The 12,831-nt window shown below is 34.1% G+C and overlaps 1 protein-coding gene across 10 annotated transcripts in view; it reads right to left on the bottom strand.

Moving 5' to 3' along the window:
• DMD (dystrophin) overlaps positions 1-12,831 on the bottom strand; it is a 1,227,136-nt gene that overhangs the window by 521,029 nt on the left and 693,276 nt on the right. The gene's annotated exons all lie outside the window — the stretch shown is intronic.

Raw genomic sequence — 12,831 nt, 5'->3', positions numbered from 1 at the left:
AAAGATCAGAGATCTAGAAAACATGACCTACAAAAGAAGAGTGAAGAACTAGATTCAAGCACATAAAGGGTCATTGCAAAGAGGGTAGGAATAATCTGTGTAACACAGTATGCAACAGACTTTTAAGTGTAGCAAGACAGATTATTAAGTGTTAGGAAAAACTTTCAGTGGCTGAGGTATAAAAGCTGAAGAGACTGGAAAGAGCTGTGATCTTCTCAAAGGAAAAAGACAAAAATCAATGAAGAAAGACACAGGTTTAGTTGATGCTGCTGTAAGGAGTAAAGGAACTAGATCAACTTTCAAGATCCTATCCAGCTCCCTGATTTTATGGGCTTGAGGCACGTGAAGAGACACCAAAAACTATTGGCCAAATTTAACAAATATGAAAGCATCATTCTAACTTAAAAACTTCAGTGCATATATAGTTTTCATAATACCATTCACCATGTAAGTCCACTTCTATACATGTATTCACACAAAACCAATGCATTTACAGCAGCAAAAAAAAAGAGGGAATAAATTTCACTATTTATCATGTATAAACCAGCAGTAAACAAAGTTGGTGTGAATCTCATTTTTCTTGGCAATTTGCTTAACAAAAAAAGGCTTTACTAGCTCCAGTACAATCATCATATTTTTTTTACAACCTATTTGGACATTTCTCAGAATTTTCTTCTTTGGCATGATGGACTATGATGTTTTTTATGCCAGTAAATGCTGTAGGGATTATGGGTACTAAAAATAAATTAATGAAAAAAGCTCTTGAACCCTATAATGCCAGCGCTCCTGACCTCTATCATGTCAATTTATACATTTTTCTATATATATACATTTTTCTATATATATATATATATATATATATATATATATATATATATCGGCGCGACCCCCCCCCCCCCCCCCCCCCCCACTAAACCTAGAGCCATTATTATGTATCTGATACTCACTTTTCACTTAAATATAGGAAGGCTTCAACAGATGTCTGTCAACAATTCTAAGTCACATCTAAACTACCAGTTCAGGACTGGATTTTAATCAAAAGCTTGAGAGCTCATAAATCCAACTTTGTGTCTTCTAAAAAGCAATTTAATTAATTCTTCAGACTCATGAATGATAGCATTTTTAGAAATGCATTTTCAAAGATAATAATTTTTCTCTTCAACTGTCCCAAAATAAAAAAGCAACAGGCACTGCTTTCAGCCTACATCTTCAGGGGGGGATGTGAAGCATTGCCCTTCCCTCAGGTCTGTTTGGCTCTGCCATGATGAAGCACAATGTAGATATAAAACCTGGGTTCACAAATTCCCTCTGACATCCCATTTTCCATGCAAAATAAGCCATATAACACTTAACAGAATGGATTCATGTCCTCTAAAAGATCCCCTAAACCGGACAACCATGTGGGTTAGGATTTGTAAGATTCACTAAAAAGGGAATTGAATTCAAAACACAGATACAGTAAACACTGACTTGCACAATATATATGCAATTGCAGAACATATATGCAATACCAATTTAAGGCAATAATAAATATTCACAGATTATTTGCAGCTATCAGTTACAATGTCATTTTCTTAATTAAAAATTTGGGTTTTGTTGGTTTTAATCTTCTCTTCCTCAAGTACAAAACCATTCTTCCTGTTGCAAACTACAAAAAACATATTCTAGTCTATTTCTCCATAGGGATAGATCTGTATAGAAATTGCTTTTACAGTCACATTTTCCTGAGCAGAATAGGGCTTTCCATTACAAAAATCACTGACCTAAATCACATTAAAATCTTTATTTTTAAAAAAGTACCTGTGCAAAAGGAGCTACATACTCTCCTCCTCACTTATAAGCCTGTTTAGTTGTTGCTGCTTCAACTGTTTAAAACATTAGAAAGCATGGTTTCAAAAAATAAAAATTTGCTTTACTTTACAAAGTCTGAATTATGATTAACCTTGCCTTTGAAGTACAAGGCACACTTATGATGAAAGACATGAAGACATTAAAGAAAAGAAAGATGTCCTTTTTTAAAGTGAAAAATACTACTATCTCAATGTGTTATCATCCACGTTTAGTATCATGTGCTTGTATTTGTTAAATAGTTTCAATATTTCAGCCTCCCAGAAAGTGTATTAAATATTATTTGTGTTTTAAATGTAAGGAAAAGTGGGCAGAAGAAAGTAAACTGATTTCCTTTAGATTACATAGCAAATTGTGGAGTGGGGGCTAAAGCCCAACACATCTGACCAGAGCTATTAAGAAAAATAAACCATCAAACATGTAATCTTTACAAAACTAAGTATTTTCCATGGGTGAGAACTAATTCAATTAATTTTCTATCTGAATAGCCTGTCATTTTTTTAATACTATCTTTTGTCCAGTTTCATTATTTTTTGACTTAATAATTATGCTTTTGTCTATTCAAAATCTATTTTTTATCAAATAAATTAAAATGCATATTATATAAAAAAGTAAACCTCAATCTCTCACAATAAAGGAAAGTAAGTATCCTTATCCAGCAGCTGATCTGCCTTTGGGGTTATGTACCTTTAGACACTCAAACAGGAATCCATACTCTTTGGTTAAAATAATAATAATAATAATAATAATAAAAGGAACAAGTGAGACTTTGACTGAGGTTGCTTTTTATAGTAGTCGGGTTATTTGGTGTCATGTGCACTTGCCACATTCTGCGGGTTTGTTGCCATTCTGCCTTAGCTTGTTGCTAAGATTATTGGTTAGACAAGACTTATTTTTACATATATTATTATATCTCATAAAACTAAGCAATGTATTTGGAAAATATTGATAGATTCTTTGGAACACAACAGCAGAAAAGCTTTTGCTGTATAGTTTACATATTACTGTTCTATCACACAAATATAGTTAAGAGTAAGAATTCAAGTGCACCAAACAATTCTATCATGAAAAATGACCTGTTTTCCCTTATCAGTTCTTAATGTCTCAGTGCTTCAGTCATGTAATAAATATTTCACTTCAGTTGTACTTATTTAATTATTAGTATAGCTTCATTTGAACTGTTCTTTTTAGCTAAGAGAAGCTTTTGAAACAAATTATAAGAGGTAAAGTTTCCAGTATAATTAGACTTTAGTGGCAACATGCTTCATTCAGTCAAAACTAACAGTGTAGGTCACTGATGGACATTCTGCTAAGGATTTACAGTTGAAACCTCTAAAATAAGTCATGTAAGGTAAGTGAAGCCACTCCCAGACAGAATTTTTAAGTCCTAAAAGAGGCATGTCTCAACTCTTTTGGATCAACTTGGAAAAAGCACTGCAAAGATTGACAGGATATAAATGATACTGTTGAGGAGGGTTGCTTAAAGTTGAGAAATATACAAAAGTGTTTTAAGTATCAGGACTTTAAGAAGAAGGATACCTCAGAAAGTAAGTATGATTTGCACATCAAAAATAAAACACCTTCCCAGAATCTTCCCCTTGCATAAAGATGCTTGATTTCATATTAAAATCCATGAGCACTGTAATAGTCACTACTATATGAAGAAAAAATACAAAAATAAACCACAAAGACTATTTTTAACCATTAACTTATTTCAACAGTAAACAACCAGCCATTTTGAAAATAAATAAATAAATAAATAAATGAACAAATAAACAAACCACACAGCACAGTGAAGTTAAGTAGAAAACCTTATTCCACAAACATAAAGAGACTTGGGTGTTTAAAGTCATGACTATGTGAGTGACATTTTCATGCATATAAAATGAGACAAACACTGTAACTCAGCGCATCAACAGAACATCAACAAGAGCAAACTGCACCTGTGGATTCTCTCCCTCATTTCCAGTCTTTCACCTGAAGCAACCGAGTTTCTACGATACCATCTAGGTAACAGCATGCACATTCCATTTTATTATTTCTTTGACTATTTAATATTTTTAGAATGTGTCCCATGTTTTTCTAAAAAAGAATGTATTTATAGGCATGAATGCATTCTTAAAAGACTTCCTACAAAATTGGCCTAGCTTTTAAAAGCTTATATATATATATATATATATGTGTGTGTATATATATATATATATATGCCAGTATATATATATATATATATGCCAGTGGATGAATTTTAAGTATGTGAAAAAAGCTGTCATATTCTGAAAAAAGAATTTATCCAAGTGAACAAGTCTACTTTTGAGGTTCAGGGAGACTAATTTTTATCCCATGGAAGATATAAATATTTTATGCTTTTAAATATTTCTTCATAGCTCCTGCTGTGCCTATTTTCTACTTGTAAAACAAACTTTTAAAGCCATCTGAATATGTATCATCATTTTCAGCAGTAATTAGGAGAGAAGAATGCTTCATAGACCACCCAGCATATTTAATTAAACTGTCAGTCAAGACTTTTTTAAAGGTCCCTTTAGTTAGAGGTAAAACATAGTTATGATCTGCTTTTCAGAATTAAACCTTTATACAAGAACAAAACTAATATATAACAAGGTCAGTTGAAAGTCAGTGCAAATTATGACCATATGGGATGCTTATGTCTTCAGGACAGATGTATTATACCTGCATATATACTGAGCTCTACAAGGTGAATAGTTTTAAATGTGTAAGACCCTTCTGACAATATAGAACTTAACCCTAATTATATGTATGTATGGTTTTGGCACATTCTGAATTATCAAAAGTATTTCAATTCAATATCCATATATGCTAATGTACTATGTTATAATTCTTCATAGTTATATCTAAAGAACAACCATGAGTACCTATTGTTCCAATTTTTTGTCTGAATAGTTTTGAATAAATAATTTCAAAGAATTTCCTCTCTCAACAATATATGCTGAAAGTGAAGACATGAGGACTCTGTATAATACAAAGCCTTAGACTTACATTAAAATAATTGAGTTTAATTATCTATTTAATACTTCTGATGTCAAAGGCAAGAATGTGTAAGATACTGTGTACATAGTGTTGTTCCAGCTAATAACAATGTTGACTTATCTTGAAACAGATATGTTGCTGATTGTCCATTGCTATTAACTTAGTCATTAAACATGTTGGACCAGTTTCTGAACAGCTAGTAGTACTGAGCTAAGTAAACAGCTTTATAAAAATAACTATGAGTAGGCTTTTCTGACTTGACTAACATGTAAGTATTCCAAAAGAAGCCAGTTCTTACAGATAAATAAAAATATTAGCAAAGATGGGTAAGATATAAAACCTTCCTTCAGATAACCATCAAAGATAAATGATGCTGTCACAGTTACCTTTATCAGAAGTTAAGATGACTGGTCAATTCTGCACATTCACTTCTCAATTATCTTTCTTAATATACACACAATAGAGGTGCCTTATTCAACTGGGTTTTAGAAAGTTATACTGTCATCTGCCAGTGTGTGTGCACCTTAACACCACATGTGCATCTCAAATATTCTTTAACATAGGTTTGACCTCTGACCTGCCGGTATACTTTGATTAAACGTAGGCTAAACAGTAAGTTGTGACTCTATATTGTAATTAGCCCATGGCCAGCTCTAAAATTTCTTTGAAGAACACAAATTCATAAATAAAATAGGAAAAGTACTACATGATATTATTCGAAGTCAGGAAGAAATTGATATTTCTGAAAGTAAAAATGAATGTTGAACTGCAGTCAAGTTGTCTAAGGATCCAAATTTGTTATTTTTTCTTTTTACTTTCTTAACTATACAATGCTTCAAAATTCTGTTACTACAAAAAATACATATATTGTTTATAGTTTGCCCAGATTCCAAAAGTGAATGAGAACTGACTCAATACTAAATGAAACAGTAAACAGAAATGAATCTTATAAGAAAAAACAATATTGAAGAAAGAACACATTTAAGGTTGTATGAAGTATGACCCTTTTTGTGACGGTGGTAGATCTTGTTAGTTAGAATTGAAGGTTATTGTGACTCTTCCATGACATGTAAGACATTGCAATAAAGACTGCACAAGACAATAGTATTACAGTTTCAAGCTTAATTTGCTTTTTTTATATGAAATCTAGTTTAATTCATTGAAACTATGGCTGAGATACGTTTGCTAGGAATATCAGTAATGAAGTAAATATGCCTGCTGTCTCCTTTCGGAACTTGACAAATGATACTTTGGAAATTTTACTCTTCAGTAGTGGAAAGAAACACAGCTTTGAAGATACAACTAGTTTTTCTCTGGAACTGAGCAAGACCTGACAATAAGCTTCCCAGGAATTAACTAAAACCTAAGCAGAATGCACAGTGTTAACATGAGGTCATCGGTGTCTGTTACTATTTTGCCATTTGTGGTGGTTTTACCATGCTAGGCAGCTGAACACCACAACCGCTCTCTCATTCCCCCTCCTCAGATCAGGAGGGGAAGAAGTAAAGGAAAGAACAACTCAAAGGCTGAGATAAGGATAATTTAATTAAAGGGAAAAAGAAAAAATATTAAGGAAATATTATTATTATTTAAACAAGTCAACTAAAGGGAAAAAAGGGAAAGAGGAAGAGGGAGGGGGAAAGGGAATAATAAAACAAAGCAAGTAAAGGCTATGTGGAAGTGCAGGGGAAAGAAATTACTCTCTACTTCCCACAAATGAGCGGTGCTTGACCATGTCCTTGAAGCAGGGCCTCAACGCACACAGCCGGTGTTTGGGAGGAGGACAGATGTTTTCGCAACGAGAGCCCACCCCTCCCCTCTTCTTCCTTTTTCCACCTTTTACTGCTGAGTGTGACATCATATGGTATGGAATATCCCTTTGGTCGGTTTAGGTCAGCTGCCCTGGTGATGTTTCTTTCTCATTTTTTTGCCCACCCCTTAGCAGGGTTAGAGAGAGTCCTGATGCTGTGCCAGCACTTCTCAGCAGCAGACACAACACCGGTGTGATACCACTGCTGTTCTAGCTACAAGTGCAGAGCGCAGCACTGTATGGGCTGCTGCAGGGAAAGTTAACATCCCAGCCAGACCCAGTACACCATTTTAGCTGACAAAAAAAAAAAAAAAAAAAAAAAAAAAAAGGAAATTTCATGCCAGTCAGCCATTTTTCACCACAGATGTTTTTGGGGAGGGGATCAATTTTATCTTACCTTCTCACTTGCAATTTAGAAATATAGAACATAACTGACTAACTCCAAAAGACTTCAGACATTGAGATTAATAATAGCAATAGTATCTCCCTGCAAAATATGGAGTCATTACAGAAGAGGATTATGAAGTTCTTATTAAAATACATAGATACCACAGTTTCAGCTTCACTATAATTTACTAAGTCAGTTGTCAGAATTCAAGACTGTCCTTGCAGCACATTCTTCCTCCTTCCTCTTATTAAATAAAGGGAGAGTCTACACAAAGAGCAACTCAGTCTGCAAAAGCTTGGTTTTCCATTGCTGCCTCCAGGCAAAAGCAGCTCATAATTTATCTCCCAGATATTCATGTCACCTTAAACAGATACACACATGAGCTACTTATCTAATTGACTGCATATTAGCAAAACTACAAACTCCAGTCGTAATGTCAAGCTTTCAAACTGTTATCTTTATTGACCTAAACTAGCTCTCTGTAATGCTGAAGGGAAACAAATGCCATTCACCCTTCCAAAAATTAATCTAACTTAGCTAAAACTCACACCAGAAAACTCATCAGTCTTTGGCAGAGAATAATATTTCCTCTGAATCCCTGTTGGAATGAACATCTAGATAGCAGGAACAAAATTCAGACTGTTTTAAGACAAAAACTGTTTCACTTATAGCATTGAGTGGTCCAGTGAAGAATTATGCATTTTTCCTTTCTTTCAAGGGGTGGCCAACAATTTCTGAATGGGCCTGATCTCCCAGGTCTTTTGGGCTCAAGCTCAGGACTCAAGTTTTGGACTTAAGTTTTCACTTCTTTCCAGGAGTTATCCAGGAATCCAGGAATTATCTATTCCAATTCAAAGCTGTACTTAATGTGTTTTTTGGGGGAAGTGATTCTTTTTACTTACCAGCTCAATGACTTCTGGTAACCTGTACATGAAATTGTTGCCTGTTATTTGCACAAAATAATATGCAAACTGTAGAAATGAGTTTAAGGTCAATCGTAATCTTGGCCTGAAGGGCTAAGATTGATACTATCAGTGAATACCTTAATGCAGAGTATATCCCTGAAATCACAAAATCATTCAGCCCAAAGCAAAGTCAACACTGAATTCAGACCAGATTGCTCAGGGCCTTGTCCAGTTGTGTTTTGAAAAACTCCAAGAACACAAATATCATAACTTCATTAAACAAATATATATATATATATATATTTTTCCTTATATCCAGTTAGACTGTTCTTTTAGTTCATGATCACGGTCTTCTCTTCTGCCTGGCTCTGTCTTCTAGGTAACCTTCCAGTAGGTGAGGGCAGATGGCTATTATGGTTCCCTATGGCTGTCCATTCTCCAGACTGAGCAAACCCCACACCCCCAGCCTCTACTCACAGGGTAATGGCTCCAGCCTCCTGACCAACTTGGTTTGCACTGAGTTTATCAATATCATTCTTGTACAGTGGGGCCAAAAACTGGATACTTTATTTGAGATAAGGTCCAGTAAAGGGGAATAATCAGTTCCATGGCCTCCTGACTCTGCTTCTCTTAACACAGTCTAGGATGCCGCTGACTGTCACTGTTATTTGGTCACATTGTTACCATATGTTTAGTAGCTAACAACAACAAAACAAAACAACTCAGATTTGTACCATTCATTGAAAGTGACCACAATTTTTTTCAACTTCTGAAAATTCAGAAAAATCCATGTGATTGAAGTTATGTGACTAATAAAAACCTCCAATTCCCTTTTCACATACATATTTTTCAACACGTTGCTTTCTACTAATCTACCCCTTTTTATTTTATTTTTTTTTATTTTTTTTAAATTCCTGCTTTCAGGACCCTTCAGTACTGGAACTGTGCTTGTCCCAGTACTCAGGACAGAATGTGTACTTAGGTGGGGTGAAGAGAATGATTATTATAAAATGCAACTATGATGCCAAGTAACACCTGCTGTTGACAAAAAGTGACTTGCTCTTCTTACAAAGACTCAGAAATCATATTGGTAAAGGCAGAACCACCCATTTTAACATACTATTCTATCATGTGTAAGGGAATATATTGCCCATTTATTTTCTCCTGGTTATCTTGATAGTCATCAGGTATCATTAAAAGGCATGAAGCAGAGGTACAGAGAAAGGACCCTCGGCCTTCAGTTATAACAAGTTTGCATTTTTGTAAGGCCTTGAGTGTTTTGACAAAGGTGCCTAAAAGACTATTCAGTAGTTCCTCTGGACCACTAGCTGCTTTGATTCTGTTGTTTCATTGGTTGGTTTGGGGATTTCTGGACATTTATTTTACATATATTTTAATAAATGATAAAAAATGCATTGTGAAAAGTAAAGGCATTGCTAATGCTTTGTATTTTATTTAGTCAGTATGTTATATCTTGTAACCATGTTTGAAAGATAAGAGACTTCCATTGCCAAGGAAGAAGAAAGGAAATGGGAAAATGACTCAAAACTGTGATGATTTTTCATCTAACTGGTAACACTAATTTCAGGCCGTAGAAGAGAACAAGCACATCTACTCTTTTGTTCATCTTAATTCTGTTCACAGTTAAACAGCCTATAAGATCATGAGAAAATCAAAAACCCACACTTGGGGTTCCTGCAGTTTTCCTTTTAATGAAAGTAAAAATAGGTTTTCAAAGACTCTAGCTGCACTGATCACAAAGGTGTCTTGAAAACATAAACAAACTTGTTAATAAAAGTTTTATGGCAATAACCATGACATTTTGAAGGAACTGATCTCAATTTTACTACAGACCCACTGCTGAGAGAGTTGAATTTATAACTACAATTTAAATACGAGTTCACATTGACTTCAATGTGACCAGCATTTTTTTTTTTTTTCATTTTTGATTCTAAATAGAGTCATGAATACCTGAAAAGGAATGTTCTTTTCTTTCCTTTGGAGTTACAGTAAATGGCCTAAAAATGAAAGAGCAAAACCTAATGTATTTTAAAACTATAAAACAGGTAGTTTCAAAAAAACACGTCTGTTATATTGTGTGGGTTTTTTTTGATCAGGATCTAAAATGACAAATTCAAAATTATGTCTGATCACAATAACGAGCAAAAAAAAAAAAAAAAAAAAAAAGTTTCATCTGCAATGTAGTTTGCCCAGGTGAAACTCCAGTTTAATTACATAGCTTTTTTATTGTATATGATCAGAAAAAAAATAACACTATGCATATAAAATATATAAACACTATATTTTTTCATATACTGATAAGAAGATAATAGAATAATTATCTGCAGGGAAATTCAAAACAATTTTCTGAGAGTATGCCTGAAATATGTAAGTTTTCAGGAACATTACTGTGTTTTCAAATAAAAAAAAAAAAAGCTGCAATTTTTATTTCTTTCTAGTAAGAATATTCAGTTTGATAAATAAAATATATCTATACACATTTTTGACATACAGTAAAATATTAATTCTGATACTAAAATATATGAAATATTAAATGCTTTAATATGCTTAATATTTTATGTTTCACAATTTTCTAAATCAAAATTATTCCATATGTCTCACTTTGAATCTTTTCAGAATATTAATTAAAGGGAGAGTTCATGTTTTATCTTTTCTTCGTGATTTAAAAAGGAAGAAAAAAAAAAAAAAAAAAAGGCATTTTTCCCGGGGCGTGGGGAGTTGCAAGATACCATTAGGACAAGTATCTGTTCAAAGACTAATGTTGCGTATAGAAGAACATGGAAATTTATAATAAATTAGGATTTTAGCTGTCATTCAAACATATAAACAGATATATATGTTTGAATATATATTTTTTTTATGTTTTATATATGCTATATATATATATGCAATGACATATGACATCATATGGTATGGCATATCCCTTTGGTCGGTTTAGGTCAGCTGCCCTGGTGATGTTTCTTTCTCACTTTTTGCCCACCCCCTAGGAGGGTCAGAGAGAGTCCTGATGCTGTGCCAGCACTTCTCAGCAGCAGACACAACACCGGTGTGATACCACTGCTGTTCTAGCTACAAGTGCAGAGCGCAGCACTGTATGGGCTGCTGCAGGGAAAGTTAACATCTCAGCCAGACCCAGTACATTTGTGTCTATATTTCTTTTACTAAGCACAGGAGATTAATTACGATAACAATTAGCAGAACTGGTATTTTAATATTGTCTAGTCCTTTTTCTGAACTGAAAACATAACACACAAAAACTAGAAGCCTACGTAGTAGTTCTCTACTCAAACCAAGGAACTGATCAACATACCCTTAGGATGGAAGAAGGCTTCAAGGATATGGGCACAGGCAATGTGCTTATGAAGCTACAAAAAGAACAGAGTAGCCACAGCTGTTGTAAAAGAAGTCAGAACCATCTCAACACCAGGGGGACTGAAGGGTGGCTGTTCTTGTTGGTAAATATCTGCATCAGTTGAGTGAGTTAACAGGTTGCGTAAATAGCCTTTCCTGAAAACAACTGGTAGAAAGTATTATTCCCGAGCCAGCCAGGCCAGCATGGGGGACATGTAGATGAAGCTCAGCTAAATATAGAGTATATATATATATATAGAGAGAGAGAGAGAGAGACAGTATATATATATATATATACATATACACACACACACACTAACTATATATATTATATATAAAATATATAGTATAAAACAAAAACAAACAAACAACACTGAAACGAGCTGCCTTCAAGCCTTAGTGACTCCTTAGTGACTACGAATGCCTAGAGTCCCAACAGTGAGCATATAGAGACCAGTAATGGGAATCATGTTTGTAACCTCATTCAGCTGTATTGCAATTGCATATCATGCCTGTGTTGCGACTTCAGTTTATTGTTGTATCACTTTGCTAAATCAAAATCCAATGCAGTATCAAATATTTTCAAATAAGTACTAAAGCCTCCTTGTGTAGAATCTCCAAAGTAACCTGTTTAGAGACTATTGGACTCTAACAACCCTGCAGAAGCATATGACTTGAAGAAGCAAAGAAAAGAGCCCTTCAAGGGATGTGAGCAAATTAAAATCATTATAAATCATTCCCTGTTAAAGTCAAATTTATTGAAAGCTGATCAGAAGCCAGAGAAAACAAATTCTCCCTTTCCTGGCACAATACAGCAACAAGGAGAAAAAGCAGATACGGTAAAGGGCACAACAGTGTACTAAATCTTGCCAAGATGTGGCAGTAAGGCATATAGGTGCCCCTATTCAGATGACTGCAGCTTTCCAGATTCACAAGTTTAGTAAAACAAGAGCCTCTAGTTACAGTAAACAAAAGAACTTAAAAATATGAACTGCATCTGGTACATACAACTAACTTCTGCTTTATTACATAGGTGAGTGGAAAAAAATAACCAATGTGCTATCCAAAAAAGTTGAATATTTCATGCTTTATTCAGAGCAGGCATAATGAGAATAGAAAAAGTGCATAGTAACTTGAAAGGATATATTTTAAGTATGTGAGATGATAATTAGAATCCAATAGATTCACACAATATAGGTAGCCTTCACATGGCTTTAAGTTAAAATTTGTCACAAAGTATTTTGTTTAAACTTAGTAGATGTATAGGAAACCTGAAGCAGAAAAGAACCAAAAAAGATACATAAGATAAGATACAAAGAAAAGATACATATCATATAAAAGAAATTGTATTTCACAAGGTGAAATACATTCCATAGTACCACACAATGTCACCACTGTTGCCAGTGCCATAAAAATGTTTGCTGTTTGCTGATCTTTTCTAATTTTCCTTGAGAGCTTTTGACATGTTCTTGTAATGCCATAGGCAAAGTCTTTGATCTCTT

The sequence above is a fragment of the Oxyura jamaicensis genome, chromosome 1 (genome assembly GCF_011077185.1).
Source record: "Oxyura jamaicensis isolate SHBP4307 breed ruddy duck chromosome 1, BPBGC_Ojam_1.0, whole genome shotgun sequence".
Classification (NCBI taxonomy): Eukaryota; Metazoa; Chordata; class Aves; order Anseriformes; family Anatidae; genus Oxyura; species Oxyura jamaicensis.
This window is presented reverse-complemented; position numbering and strand designations above follow the sequence as displayed.